We start from the raw sequence: 16,336 nt of genomic DNA, 5'->3' as shown, positions 1-16,336 counted from the left end.
TCATTCCCCCTTCCCACTTTTATTCCCCTCTGAAACAGATACACACACACACACACACACACACACACATACTATGCACATATTCACAGCAGAAACAAAGCTCCACAGGCTTCAGGCTGGTCAGTTTTGTGTGGTATATTGGAAGCTTTGGGCTTTGAGCTGGAATTTAGTGACCCAGCATCATCAGCTTTGTTGCTGATCCAGTAACTGTTGTGTCTCTTTCTAGCTTTCTGGAGACCCAGTTTACTCATCTATAAAGTGGGGCATCACATCTTCCTCCTAAAGTCACTTGTGCAGACTACATGAGGTGCTGCAGGAACGGAACCAGCACATATGAATTCTTTAACCAATTCTCTGGTTCCCTACACCTGATCTTGCTCTTACCCGTTCCCAAGGTCTGCAGAATGGCCTCTGATTCCAGGCTTCCTCGTAGCCAGTCTGCATGTCTCCTACACTCTCTGCTGCTCAGCTCCAATCACTTACCAGTCATCCCTGAAGGCATAATTCTTGTCACCTTTTTTTTTTTTCCTGGAAAATACCCAGTATTTCCCTCTTGTGATTCACAAATAGATTTTCTCCCTAAGGATCATACTAATCACAGTAGGCTTGTCTACTGGGAATTATTTGATTTGCCCCAGACTGAACTTTCTAATATAACTACAAATAATTTTTAAGCTAGACAGGAAGGGTAAAGAGGCAGAATTGTAAACTAAATTCCTTCTAAGATAAGCCACCTGTATAAGCCAGGCCCATAATCCTTCTTTCCTTTCTAATAATATTGTATTACTGTGATTATATCAGATGTGTCCACCAACCCAAAATGAAGGGAAAGCAAGAAGAAGATGGCAACTTAGAATGTATGTACAGAGGGAAGCACTATGCAATATCGACCATGTAGCTTGTGTCAAAATTCTAGTAGCATTTTTTTCATTGGAAAGGTTAAATAGACAAGTACATTTTTGTCTCCTGGATTTCTACCAACTCATACCTATATAAATGCACTCTGTGTGCTGTTAGACCCTTTCTTAATTAAAGGTCTTAATTTGAAAATTCCAACTACTCTGAAACTTTTCTTAGCAGACCCACATACAATGGACCACTTCTTTGGGTAGCACTTGCTCCCATATAAACTTTTATGAGTGTATATGTAACAGTTTGCTGCACATATTTCTTAAAATATCTGTCCTCCCCCACTCTCTAAACTTCTTGAAAACAACAAAATCCCTCCTCTTTCTAACCAGGAACTTAGGAGTAGATGCTTAATAAATCATTGTTGGAATTTGAAGAATTATGAAAAAGAAAATGAATCTTGGGCTATATCAGCATTGTATCCAGACAATTTTGAAAGCAATTTTTGTGATGAAAACCAACTTCATGGTTGTGTTGGGTCAGCAGAAAAGCAGTCAGATGACTGGATGAATTAATATCTTTGAGAATTTGTAAATATAGTCTAAGCTGAAAAATATGCATGTGTGTTCTTTTATCTGGTGAGGCTGTTCATTTAACACAGGGTTATATTGAAAGTGTGTTGGCATGACCTACTGTTTTTTTAATCCACTTGGGTTTCTTAATGTTATCCAAAGCTCCCCTCCCCTAAAACCACTCCCCAAAAGAGAGAGAGCAAGAATGAAAGAAGAGAAGGAGTGGGGGGTGGAAGAAAAGAAGGAAACAAGGAAGATAAAGAAATCAGCTATATTTAACCAATAAATCTACTCTAGATTTGGAGTAGAATTCTGGCAAACTAGTTGGACAGCTCTTAAGGCATCTTTTAAATCCCTGCCTTTAGAATATTGGCATGCTTAGGATAATACATTATTGTTTCTTATTGCTACTGTGTTATACTTCCAGAAAGAGATTCTCTAAAATCTTTATAAGCGTCTTAGGAATGAGAATTGAAAAATAAACTCATGGGAAGAATTTATTCACAGTGGTAGTAGTAGATATTGGAATCTATGATTATACATAGGAATGGAAAAGTCTGAGAACTTGGTTTAAGTAAAACTGGAATCTTGCTCTGACATTTCCTATAATCTTCTAAATAACCATGGGCAGGGGACTAAATCCCTCAGATATTCTTTTTTTCTTTTCTTTTTCACCCCTGGACAATGTCATGATAATCCTGATATGTGGATTATGGTAAGAATCAAATGAGTCAATATCTGTGAAATTATTGTGAAAAGGTTATATGCACAACATAACTAGTTGGTGGCATTTATGCATACTATATTTTGGTAACCTATGTGAATATACTTAACGCTTACTGTATGATGACTTTTTTTTTTGCTATTCTGGGGCCAGGATCTGACCTGCAGTTGGCTTTAATCTCTTATTAAACAATAAAAGATGCTAGATTAGAGATTGCCATTATTACAAATAATTTTCATTGTGTTCCAGTGGTGTACCCATAGGCTAAAATCTCAAAGAAACATTCTTGTGGAAAAGATGGATACAGCATCTGAAGGAAAGGGAGCCACAGTGAAGGTAGGACAGCTAGGATTTGCAGGACCCATGCCTCTCTTCATTTGCATTAAGACGCTTTTTATTTCCTTCTCTTGCTCTCTTTTTAAAAATCTCTGTATCCCCCTTACTGCTAGTATTTTGTGAGATATTCAAAATGTGTATTTAATCCATCCAGGTTTGTAGTCTCCAGTGTCAGAGCTTCTGCTTAATGCTGAGTTAATGCTCAGTTGTGCCAAATCTTGAAGCTTTCAACGCAGCTCGAAAACCAGCTGTGACACATCACTAAAACAGAGGCTTCAGCTCCAGATACTGCTGCCTGCATGGAGTAAATGAATCATTTTTTAAAGCTTTGTCAGTGCAGTCTAAGAGCTGTGTGCAGTGTAATTGGGGTCTTTGAAAAAAAATGTATATTTGAAACCATTTTACAAGAATCATCTGGGAGACTTCCTCAAAACTTTGTCTTCTAACCATCTCACTGCCCCAGAAACAGGTCTGTCATTTGGGGCAGTTTCTGCTTTTGACTAGGTTGTGCTTCTTTCCTTCCCTCAGCTATCTTTCCCTTTTCAGTGAGCTGCAGAAAATAAATTTGATGAAGCAGATATTTTTTCTCTGTCTGTAGCTTAGAATTATTGATCTTGGAAGGAAGAAGACCCTGGGTTATCCATTGCTACTCCAAGTGTGGTCCATGGACCAAAAACATCTTTATGTACTGGAAGCTTATTAGAAATGGAAATTATATGCTGAATCAAAGTCTCTGGGGGTATGCTCAGGAATCTGTGTTTTAACTAGGCCTCTGGGTATATTTTCTCAATACAAACATTAGAGAATCATTGTTCTAGGCTACCTGGATTCAAAAATTCCTGATGTTTTACCCTTGGGAGATGGTCATAAAATCTCACTCAGAGCATTTTAAGGATGGGAGACTCACTACATTGAAAACAACCTGTTCAACTAATAAAAATTGTTAAAAGTTTTTTTCAAAATGTATTGAACAGATATCTGCTTCTTTAGCATTTATTTGTTTTATTCTTCAATGTTTGGCATATTGTAGGCATTAAAAGGAGGAAAATGTTGATCTTAGTTTTGCCTTCTAGATATACCCATCTAATCCAATTAATCCATCTAATCCTTGTTCCCATCCCCTGCAGTCTGTCACATATGTGAAAACTGCTAACATATTCTAGTCCTCTCCTCTTTAGGATAACTGTGGCTACAGTTCTCACTTCCTCCTAAGAAGACACTGCACCAGGCTCATGCATATCCTGCTGACTCACCTCTGGATCTGAGCTCTTTTTATGCTCAGAACAATGAAAATCTCAGGATCTTTATATATCATCTGAAAATGAACCTGATTTCCCTGTCTTGTACAAGTGCAAATAATTTTAAGAAAACTTAGATTAATTTAAATCTGTTAAAATCAATATTACTAATTATGTTATGTTGAACTTTTGCTATTTTATTATTTCTCTGTTGACAGTATTTCCCCTGTATTTTAGAGATCTAAAAATAATTGGTGAAAAATAATAAATTCTTATTAAAAAAACCTTTAAGAATGCATAAAAGGACTTCCTAGGTGGCGCAGTGGTTAAGAATCTGCCAGCCAATGCAGGAGACATGGTTTCAAGCCCTGCTCTGAGAAGATTCCACATGCCATGGAGCAGCTAAGCCCATGTGCCACAACTGCTGAGCCTGTGCTCTGGAGCCCATGAGCCACAACTATTGAGCCCATGTGCTGCAACTATTGAAGCCCATGCGTCTAGAGCCCATGCTCCACAACAAGAGAAGCCACTACAATGAGAAGCCCGCACACCACAATGAGGAGTAGACCCCGCTCGCAGCAACTAGAGAAAGCCCGTGTGCAGCAACGAAGACCAACACAGCCAATAAATAAATTAAATAAATAAATAAATTTAAAAAGAATGCATAAAAGACAATTCTAAATACCCATGATGACACAACCCAGAAGAAATAGCAGCCAGTAATTCTCTCTCTCCACCCTACTCACTCTATTTAAACAGAAGAGAGTTTATGTGAGCAGATGGAGCAAGAATTAGGTTAATTTAAAATATATAATATTTAATACATATTTTGATACATGTATAATTTTATAAATTTAAGATTATATTCTAAATAATTTTATTATCCATTTTTAAAATTAACTCTTTACCATGAACATTTTCTTACACCCGTAAGTATTCACAAAATATTGTAACTCCCAGTGACTGCAGAATATAAGGTACATACACCATAATCATTTTAATGGCTTTTCTATTATGTGACTGTTATGGGCTGAATTGTTTTCCCTCTAAATTCATACGTTGAAGTTGTAACCAGTATCTTAGAATGTGACTATATTTGGAGATAGGATTTTTAAAGAGGTAATTCAGTTATAATGAAGTCATTAGGGTGGGACACAGTACAATATGACTGGCACACAAAGAATGAAGACACAGGGAGAAAACAGCCATCTACTAACTTACTTACCAGTTAGTAAGTGAATACTAAAGTTAGTAAGACTAATTTACTTACAAGATAAGTTTAGTTTCAATAAACTTGACCTGAATATGTACATAAGTATAACAAGAATGGTGATTGACCATAGAGGTCTTTTAATCTGCTTTGCTGGAACTTTTCATAAGGAATCTCCAGATTGAACTTTTAATAGCCTCTTTAGGCTAAGAAGCCAAACCAACTATCTGCCATCAAATAGAACTCTAATACTTATAGATCTTGGTGAATTCCTCTCTTCTCAAGCCTTTCAGGATATCCTGAGGATGCTTTGCTTGCCAGGAAGTGAACTTCCTGAAATGCTGTAAGCAAGGTAACAGGCTGTTCCCCTCCACACCCCCAGGGATTTAATGGCTCCATAAAGTCAATCTTAGTTCCTATTTGAGTCTATGTAACCAGCATTCTCAACTATGCTCTGTTACAAGGAGAACAGATTCTTAGTTAACTTATGTAAATAATTATCAAATATATTGCCATAAAAAATATAGTAGTCACTAAGAGTTTCCAAATTCTGGAGGGATCAGGCAGGGAGAAAAAGATAAATGTTTTAATTTGCTTAAAATGTTATAATTTACCAAATCGCTGTAAGTCATAATTTGCTTAAGAGAAAAAAGTTTCCTTAAATCTGGGAAAACAAAGATTAAAAAGCCAATAATATTTCAGACAAGAAGTCATAAAAATTATAATCATATTCACCAGTTCATTCAGTTCTATGTAATTAATTATTGTTGGTCTTGATCTTTGGTTAGCAGTTTTACAAAGCCACTAGTTTTCCATTGGAGTTCTATAAGTTCTTACCCAGTTCACTAGTCTGATCTGAAAGTTATCAGAAACCTGTATTTGTCAAAAAGTCCTTCTATAAATCTTCTTGAAGATAAAGACTTTCTGCAAAAGCATCAGAGTAAAAAACTGTCTGTAAATGACAAAAGTCTTAAAATGGCATGATTAAATATCTGATTATAATGCAATTAGCAAAGATATTTGATTATTTCTGTGATACATTTGAACATAACTAGAATTATGACATTCTATCAGGACATATCAGATTTTTAGGAATTTCGTATAATTTTAGAACACATATTAATATGTTCATCCACATAATATAACCTAAGAAGGTTTATGATCACCTATTTGACAATGCTTCCCATATAATTTAACATGCCAAATAAGACTAATTAGTTTAATACCTTTCTTTGAGATTTTTCAATAGCTGTCTGAAAAGTCCCAAAGTTAACTAGAGATCAAAAGAATTTATTTAACATTGATTTGGGAAAGTTTGTCAAAGATATCAAAAGTTTTAAAATACTTGGTCAAATAAGATCATAGGTTACTATGAAACAGGACTTATTCACTTAACCACAGTGACAATGAAATATTTCAAAGGCAAATACAAAAAGTTATGACATCACTTAAAAGGTAAAGAAACATTCACAATTTGTAATCAAAAGCAGATCAATAGTCTATGAAAACTTTATACTCTTAACAAAGAAAGAAAACCAAATTTTGGTTTTGCATTAGCTTATTTTTAATATTAATATTCATTTTACTCAACTAAATTTACTCTATCTTATCCAGTCCTGATAGTGTACAGAACTCTTCTCTCAGGGTTTCTTTCCATAAACCTTATGTAACTTCCTTTTTTACATTAAAATTTTGTCCTATGCTTTCCCTCTTTCTATTTTTTTTCTTTTATTAATTCCTCTTTAGCACAGAATTCTTTTCTTTTCACTTAACAAAATGCATTTCCATTCCTTATAGCTTTTAAAAAATTTCCTTGCATACAAGTATGGTTTCCTTATTAATTGTACTATTTTTAATTATATATATTAACTAGAATTTTTAACTCAGAAATCTTAAGTTCTAATGAAAACTAAGAAGTAAGCAATTGTGAACTGTTTTTTATAACAATGTTTTTGTTCATGATTGGCAAACTTATGAATACATTTCATAATTTCTAAAAACATACATTTCTGCATAGCATAATATTTTTTCAGTGTGGTACAAGCCATTTTCATTAACAGGCCTAAACATTAGTTTTTCTGTAATATGAAGACAAAAGTAGGTAAACTCAGCCTTGTTTAGCAATTAATGTTTCAGTATTTTATCTTAGTTGGAAATGATCTAGACATTCAAAGAATTCCCATCATTTAACTTAACTTAGCAAAACTCTAAAGTTTTAAATTATCAAAAGATTTTGGAAGCTATTTTTAAGTCTTATCACACTTATAACTGTCTAAATCACTTGTTCCCAATAATTATGTTTAAATTACCTGCAAAAACTTCATGAAATATTAGAGAAAGTCAGCCATCATCCCAAGCTATTTTTCTTGCTGACAAATTTTGTAAGAAATAACATAAACATATTTATTTGACTTTTGGTAAACCTAGGTACAATAAAATTTTATATTTAATGCTGACAACTTTAAAAATATGTCTATTTTAATTAAACCAATAACTTTGAATTTTTAAATTTGCCAAACATTAGTCCTAAATCATGTGAATTTTTTTAAAAAATTAGATTTGTTTCTATTATATATTTGAAATTTTTTATATAAGCACTTGTCTATTTTAGCTAATTAGAGATGTTTTTATAAATTAATTTGGCAATACCACCCAAAGGTAGAAAAATACCATATCTATACTGTACATACATATACATACACAGAGGTAGACATAGACAGATATAGTTTTCATCTTAAAACTTTAGTCATGAATCAGATACAACACAGAACTTACTAGTTATAAATAACAATTGGAATAAGTTAAGTTTATCTGCTCAGATAGCTAAGGCTTTTTACTGTTTGTGGAAAAGAATTTTATTCCTTTAGTTTCAAGTTCTAGCTGATTGAGTTAACTGGGCACAGTCTCAGGGGATCATGGGCTGTATTTAGACTTTTGATTTTGTAGAGATTTGCAAGACAAAGACAATTGTTTTCAATGCCCCGGAGAACTGGTTTGCTGCCTGAATGATATCAAAAGGCTGATCTGCCCATCCAACTATACTTTCTTAAATTTTCTTCTTTGTATCAGGGAGATGATTTCCAACAAAAATGGAAATCAAAAGATTTCTAAGTTCTAGAACTTCAGAGTTCAATGTACCATGCCTTCAAGAAATTTGTGCAAAGTGTTCAATGAAGGCCCTCTTTTCGTACAAGTCAGCCCAAGGCCAATCTCCCTTAGAAGCAAAAAGCCTCCACTATTGCTCTTATCGGTCCCTCAGTATCAGTGTCTAGCTTCCACCTTGCACAGTGTGGGCTTAGGCAACCCTATTGGCTACCTTTAACATGTTGAATTATCATTGCCCAAAGGACAGATTTATATGCCCTGTTTTACAAGACCAGGCAGGAGACATATTTGCCAATGGGACACAATATCTGTCTTCACAAAATAATTAGGCAAAAAAGACAACCATCTTACATAATGCCTGTTCAAATATACCAGTTTACTTACAAACTTTCACCTCAATTCCATCAACTCTTATCCCTATCTCCATAGCCTCCACATCAACAAGTCTGGGTCTTACGAATGGACAGAAGTGTTCTGCCAGACATAACATCATTCCAATAAAACACTCAGGCAACATTCGCATAACCTCTTCATATAAAACTTGCTCAAACATTCCAACCTTTATAATCCTATCAACCAATCTTGCACTTTTACATTTGCTTAACCTAGTTGTAGCCTAGTCAGGATTCCACCAGTGGGTTTTGGTGTCACAGCTTGTGGGGTTTCCCTTTCGAGCCCCGGAAACATTTCTCAATCCCTTAGCCATTTTACCTATTCCTATGTAAGAGGCCTTGGTTTCCCAGTGAGGGGTTGAGCCAAAGGACTCAGACCCTTTTGTGAATCTTTTACTTGATTAATCATCCTAACTTCTGCCCCAAGTAATTGCTGGTCAGGTTTGCCAGTGCAATTTTTGTCTTCTGTTTGTTGTTGCTGTTTTTTTTTAATTTCTCCAAATTTGGGTAAGTATAGTGGACTTGTTAGGGGCCTTTTAATGCTGGGGTTGCTAATGAGGTCCCTTTTGCCCATGAACCTTAGATAGCACAGTATTAAAACCTTAGATTTACTCCCACCACTGTCCATTTTATTCATCCTATGTTTTAATAACCATGTAAAGATTTTCACTCTTCCCTTTCTTGTTTCTCTTTTTTCCATCTCTTTCTATATTAGCTTTATTTGCCTTATTTCTTAATAATCCTTTAAAAATGCCCACCTTTTTGGGAAGAGTCCCTTGACTTTCTCTTTGCCTTCTTCTCATTCTCTTGTTAATTAACCTAATGTTTTTATTAGCATCTGTAACACCCACAAGGGGAAGCTGAGACTGCAAATTCAATAAGGAGTCCAAAACCTTTTTTGTTTTCTTCAATTAAGGGAGTTCTAGAGTTAGTTATTATATTTCTTTTTATTCACTTTTAATTTAGTGTTTCCATAAGTATCAATAAAACAATTTTTTATGATGAGAGTTATCTAAAAATTTACCAGTTTAGAAGTTTTTCCAATTTAAAGGATTCAACATCTGACCATTAATGAGTAGGACCTTAATAGCAACTCCAATCAATAAGCCTTTTTCTGGCTTAACCATGGATGAGAGAGATTTCCTACAAGAGAGTGCAAAAACGAGTAACCAAAATGGCTGATACCCTCACCTTACATACTACCTTTAGTTAAAAACAAAAAAGGATATTGGGAGCAGTGGGTTGGGACTTCAAAGGGGAGGAAGACAAGTCACATGGAGGTGGAAAAGCAAATGTTTGGTCAACAAATGTTTTCTGGACCCTTCAGAGGCAATGGGACACAGAGTGAACTCTGATCTCTCTGATCTCTAGGCCCTGTTGAGTTTCTCCTACCACACCTAGCTCATATATTCTTTGCAGATGTCTCGGGTGGGAGCTCTATTCCAGAAATAGGCCCTTTATCTAAGTCCTTTAGCACCTAAGGTGGAGGTCAATATAAAGACTCTCTGAGTCCTGTTTCTTAAAAATAATCATAAGAATCATAAATATTATTTGCCATGATAATCTTACACCAAAGAGACACATTTTGGGGTGGCATATTTTGCTTCTCCTACAGATGTATAGAAGATGCTTCCCAGAATCAGAAGATTCCTCTTGTGGAAATAAAGACTAGAGAACTATCTCTGCAGAACCCTTCTAACATCTACATGTCAGCTCAACAGGGAAATAGTATATGTACAAGAGCGCTTCAGCTTGTTAGCACCTTAGCATGTTTGTATCATTGATGGTTGGTTTGATTCTTCAAAACAATTAATCAAGTCACTCTATTCAGGAAGGAACAAGATGTTTCTCTACTTTACCTCAGGATAGAGGCACCACTATTTTTTTTTTTTTTTAAATGGTTCCACCAGTGGACTCTTGCAGAAACAGCACAGCTAGAGCCACAGGTAGTGTCTGCACTCCATAGAAGCCCCCTTAGCGGTGGCAGTCCTATAGGGAAAGGTTATCTGGTGTCTACCAAGAACATTGGAATTCTACATACCCTGCACACATAATCAACAGAAGGCAGGGGAAAACTTTGGGGATTCCCTCCGAAAACTGACCCAACTCATTTGGGAGCACATGTGAGAATGATTCCAAAGATTCCCAGAAGAAAAATAGAAAGAGAGAGAGAGAGATGCTTATAGGACTAATGTCCTCTAAAAGCAGGTATTGTGAACAAACAACAAAAAGATTGTCACCAGCGTAAATTTGTCTCAGAGCTGGGAATAGCACGATGACTTCTTCAAACAAAGTGGAGGAGCACATGAGCTCATGCTATGAAATTATACCTGGGGATTTCCAGGCAACTTTAGAAGCAGGTAAATCTAGCCAGGATCTGTGGCCCCACTCACAAAATGATGACATGAACACACTGTGAAATTGAGGAATCTGGGTGTCACCTCACTAATAGAGAAGAGGCATGATACCTGAGGTAAGGTACAGAGAAAGAGGAAAGCATAGTGGTTAACAACTTGGTCTTTGCTTTAAGACTACCTTAGTCTGAATCTTCACCCTGCAGCTGATTCCCTATATGATACAGCAAGTAATTTAATCTCTTTAAGCTTCATTTTCCTCATCTGAAACAAGACCAGAGTAATAGGCACCAGCTCATTGATGAGTCACAGAGATTAGATGAAACAATGTATACAAAGTACTTCATACAACACCAGCCATAGAGTAACACAGAATTGCTATTATTCTTGTTCTTAAGCATTGGATTTGCCACCTCCAAAATGTCTTATTCATACTGTTACTATGATGTCTAGGTTATGGTAAGAGTCCAGTGGATGTATGTCAAATGGGAATTGTCTGAAAGTTAGATAGCTTGGATAGAAAGTACAGTGGTTCCATTGGGGGAGGGACCCTGGATGATGACCCTAGAACCTGCATTTTACAAACATTGATAACGGGAGAGAGTATTGGGGATCACTGGGTGGAGTGGCTCTTTCAAATCTGCAGGCAGTGGTGTGGTCAGTGGGAGATGAGGGAGAATATGTTAAGATGTCAGAGGAGGCAGTCATCGTGGTTACTCAGCAGAATTTCTAGGGCTCAGGTATCTCCAGCCACTAGGTCAGGTGTGTGTGTGTGTGTGTGTGTGTGTGTGTGTGTGAGAGAGAGAGAGAGAGAGAGAGAGAGAAAGGGAAGGCTTCTTTCTAGACTGGGGCCCATCAGATACTCTTGAAGTTTTCAGCTTCATTAGGTTTAGTGAACAATGATATTACCACCCTTTGGATAAGTTCTACTGAAACCCATTCTCACAAGCCTTTTCATCATTTTTTTTTTTCTTGGACATGATAGTTAAGGTGCCAAAATCCTGTGTCCAGCTGCCAGAAAGTGAATTTCTTATTAGTGATTCCTAAGATATTGGCAAATAAGAGCATAGATGACTCTTTTTCAGTAATAATCTTTGCATGCATTTCATTGATGTGAAATTAAAAAAAAAAAAGAAGAAACAACAAACCTCTGAGATTAAATAATGATTTTTCTCATTTTTATATCCCATACTTCTTATTTTATAGTAGCAGTATAGGTAGTAGATGAAATAACTCTCGAGCAGATTTCTCTAGGGGAATAAAATTTTCCTGACCATCCAGGAAAATAATTACCAGGAACACAACTACTAATCAACAATTATACAGAATATTGATCGTGCTCTTCTCATCTTTCATCTTGGCCAAAATATGCAGCCAATGGTGGATAAATCACGCTCACCTTTTTCTCTTTATTTGACATCAACCTCTGCAGTCAAGATTCTCACTCTAGTCCTGTTAACACAGATGCCCATGTTTTGATCTAAACCAACTAATTAGCAAAGCAGAAGACAATTGAAGGCAAGAAGTCTCTGACCACAGAGCATCCAGATTTAGTTTTTCCCTTGGAAGCCCATCACCTCCCTTAATTATTCCCTCAAACAGACATAGGAGAGAAACGGTTTTCATTTCTGAAGGCAAATGTAAAACTGAGCCCCAGTGAGATGTAAAATCTATCTGAGATAGAGCAAGTGGAGTTCAGAGGGAAGTTATAAATGAGTTATTCTTTACACTAGGCATATAATATCAGAAGTATCAGGGAATTTGTGTGTCTAATCAGCTAGACTTTAGACCTACAGAGGTCCTGGATATTTTGGGATGTATTATACTTAGCTGGGGACTTTATAGGAGACTTTATTTTCATCACTACCATCATCAGTGTAGTTACCACTTCTCTTTCACAGGGTTTACCAAACTACAGCTATTTGTCCATTTGTTTCATTTCCACACTGGATTCTATTGCAAAAATGACTTTCCTTACATTTATTCCACCAACAAGCACAAAATTATTTCACAATAAGCCATTATTGAATAAATAGCAATGACAGGCTTGGCTCTGAATATTTTATACCAATTTAAAACTTCAGCAGGGATTTACAAATGACATAAACAAAAATTTAAAAATTGACCTAGCTATATGAGGCATTCATTTCTACCAAGTGACCTTAGAATTTGGGATGAGTGAATAAATGCCCAATTCTGAGCAGGAAGGAAGGATACTTTTGGAAATCTGATGCAACATACGATGCCAGGCAAGTTAGGGGATGTTGGCTCCACCTGGCCACGAGACTGATGGAAGTTAAGTACATTGATGGTTAGTGTCATTGTATGAAATGTTCTCAGAGATTATATATAAACTTTAATTGACCTTGGAAAAATGAACAAGAACTAAGAGCATAACTGAATGGAAGAAATCTGTGGGAACATGAGTCAGACTCCATGGGATCGTTTGGCGGAAAAATGTATGCAGAGTCATTTTTGGTACTCAAGAAGAGTGAAAAAAGTTCCATCTGGAACATTTGGGAAAAAAATGGAGTTAGCAGAGTTGGGGCTGAAATCCTTTTGCAAGAGTGCTCCTTGTATAAGGCCACAAGGGATTCTATGTGACCACCTTGCTTCTTTGTCCTTGTTGTAGATAATGCTTGCCCCAACCGGTGTTGTCTGGAAATTTCAGAGGGGGTCAGTGGCTTCATTGTCTTCATTAAGACGTCTGATTTATACGTGTTCATCTTCTCCCCACTTCTCTATACTCAGTTCACTATGTTTGGTTTCCTTAGACAAATTTAGACAAACATATCCTTAAATATCTTTACCTAATTATCCTATTGTACTCTAAAAACAACCACAAGGCTGCTCTCTGTGATGCCATATTTGCTTGATTAATTCCTGAGATATTCTCTCTATCATGAATTCCTCTCTTGATCTTTTTCTAGTCTGCTTTTCATAAATATGAACAACTAGCCCTTTCACAGACTTTGCAAATTTTTAAAAATTTAAACACACACACACGTACACACTTTACCATGTCTCCCTTCTCTAACTCTTCTCTCTGAGTTTACCAGTAAATACTTTAGGTTGCCTCAGATCTAGGAATTCCACTAGCTGGCCTGAGGCAGACCATGTCCCCTCACTATAGCAGCCTAGCTCTTGGAGGGTCCATCTCTGCTTACCTGTCCACCATACAGGGGCACCACTCCAAATAGAGAAGGTCGCCAGGCCACAGTGCTTGACTTCACGTATTTCCTCTCAGTAGAATTCCAGATGCTGTGCCCACACGTTACGCTTTGACATCTCTCTTCTCAGTGTCAGCACCCACTCTGAGCGCTCATACCAGGCCAGTTTTTCCAGCAGAATATCCTCTTGCTGCTGTCAGACTCCTTGGGACCAAACTCACTTAAGTTGCAACTGTCTCTCCACCTTAATCATTGCTTTGAGAATGGAGAATGTACATTTTATTTAGTTCTTTAAAAATTAGTTCTATAAGATATTCCCTCTTGACCATCAACTTAAGATCCATGTCCCCTTTGTTCTCTAAAGCCTATCCTCCTTCTTTTCTTTTCCTCAATTTTCTTATAATGCATGATCTACATTGCAAAATTTAGCAATTCCTCCCTGGACTAGCCATCAGTGCAATCCTCTAAACACTCCCTGTTCTCCTCCCTGCAGGCCCCTGGTAGTATTGTACTTCCATGCCCCCTTTGAGGTTGAACATGTTGATTTGACTTTTTGGCCAATCAAATTTTAAGAGTCAGTACCCATTTACCTTGCTTCTCACTCCTGGTTTGGGAATTGTCGCAACACAGAAATGCAGCCTCCCTCAGGCTGATCCTCCATTCAGGTATGTTAAGAGTGGAGTCACCCAACTGAACTGTGATGGACAAATAATGAGATTAAGAAATGAATTCTTGTTTCTGAGAATTTGTGGTGATTTGTTACCTTTGCATAACCAAGTCCCACCTGGTTTATACATTCTCTAAATCCTTGGTGTCCTAGCTTACATTTTCAAGTGACTGTAGCAATTCAGAGCAAGGATCTCCCTCTATTTGTTTTATATATTTTATGTATTTGAAAGAGGACTGGAGATATGCAGACAATTCATTTATTCAATATAAATTGATTGAAAACACACCCTTGTTTTATCTCTTGTGACACTGATTTTTTTAAAGTTTTATTGAACTATAGTTGATTTACAATGCATGCTTAATTTCTGCTATACAGCAAAGTGACTTAGTTATACATATATATATTCTTTTTCATATTCTTTCCCATTATGGTTTATCACAGGATGTTTAATGTAGTTCCCTGTGCTATAGAGTAGGACCTTGTTGTTTATCCATCTTACATATAATGATTTGCATCTGCTAATCCCAAACTTCCAATCTTTCCCTCCCCCCCCCCCGCCCCCCTCCCCTCAGCAACCACTAGTCTGTTGGGTTTAGCAAATGTAGTCAAGGTCATTTGGCAGAGAAAAATTGGCCAAAGCACCATTCTAAAGAGAAAGTGAGGAGTCCCCAGGATGTAGAATCTAACTTCAAAGTACAACTAGCAAATGGCTAGTGGGAACTCTGGGGCATCAGTCTGACACAAAATTTTCAAGATAACAATTCATCATCTGTGTGTGTGTATCTGTGTGTGTGTGTGTGTGTTGATTTCTCCTGTATCATACATTATTTGTCTTAGAACCACCTAAGAAAGTACTGAGGAAAGTTGAGATAGGAAAAAAAAGACACAATGACATCCTAGTGGGAGAAAATATGCATAGCTGTGATACAATTAAGTTGGGATGCAAACTATATAATGTAAACAACTTGAGAAAAGCAAAATCATTCTGGAGGGAAAGACCATGTGAAACTTCACGGAATTGTTGGGACTGAGTATGAACTTTAATAATTGCGTAGACAGGAGACATGGGAAAGTCCGTTTTGCCGTGATGAGACCCTGAATAAAATATGCTAGAGGGATTGTGGGGAGATCATAAAAGCACCTAGTGTATTAACTGATCATTCATTCATTCAACAAGTAGTGATCAAAACTTCCTACATATTGACCATGATAGGAATAGAGTGGTAAGTAAGATTTCTAGAACCCCTGTCCTCACTGAGCTTTATAGTCTAGTTCAGGAAAAATAGTAAACAAATGATGATTTAACTTAGAGTCACATTGGGTGCTGTGAAAAAGTACAGTGTGATTAGAGGCATAGACCAAATGGTTTATCCTGGTCTAGGATGGCAGGGTGAGGAAGGCTAAGGAAGACATTGGGAAGCATTAGTGACAGTAGAACTAGAACACAAGGCAGCAAGCTAACAGATTTGAAATGAAGTTAGTGAGGAAGGCAAAGGCTCTGTGAGAAGTGTGTTCTTCATACCACAGAAAGGGGGGTCTTGAGGAAAGTAAATACAAGGCCAAATTTACATTGTTTGGCTTCTCTTGTCAACATTTTTCAGAATAAATGTCTCTGACTGATCTTGGTTCGTTTAGGGGATGATCCCATAGACCGTTGAAAGGCATGTCTTGAGAAACAAGAGTTAAAATAGAAGTTTCTAATTTTTTACATCTGCC

This window comes from Hippopotamus amphibius, chromosome 11, assembly GCF_030028045.1.
Source record: "Hippopotamus amphibius kiboko isolate mHipAmp2 chromosome 11, mHipAmp2.hap2, whole genome shotgun sequence".
NCBI lineage: Eukaryota > Metazoa > Chordata > Mammalia > Artiodactyla > Hippopotamidae > Hippopotamus > Hippopotamus amphibius.
The sequence above is the reverse complement of the archived record's forward strand: the minus strand, read 5'-3'. Positions refer to the sequence as shown.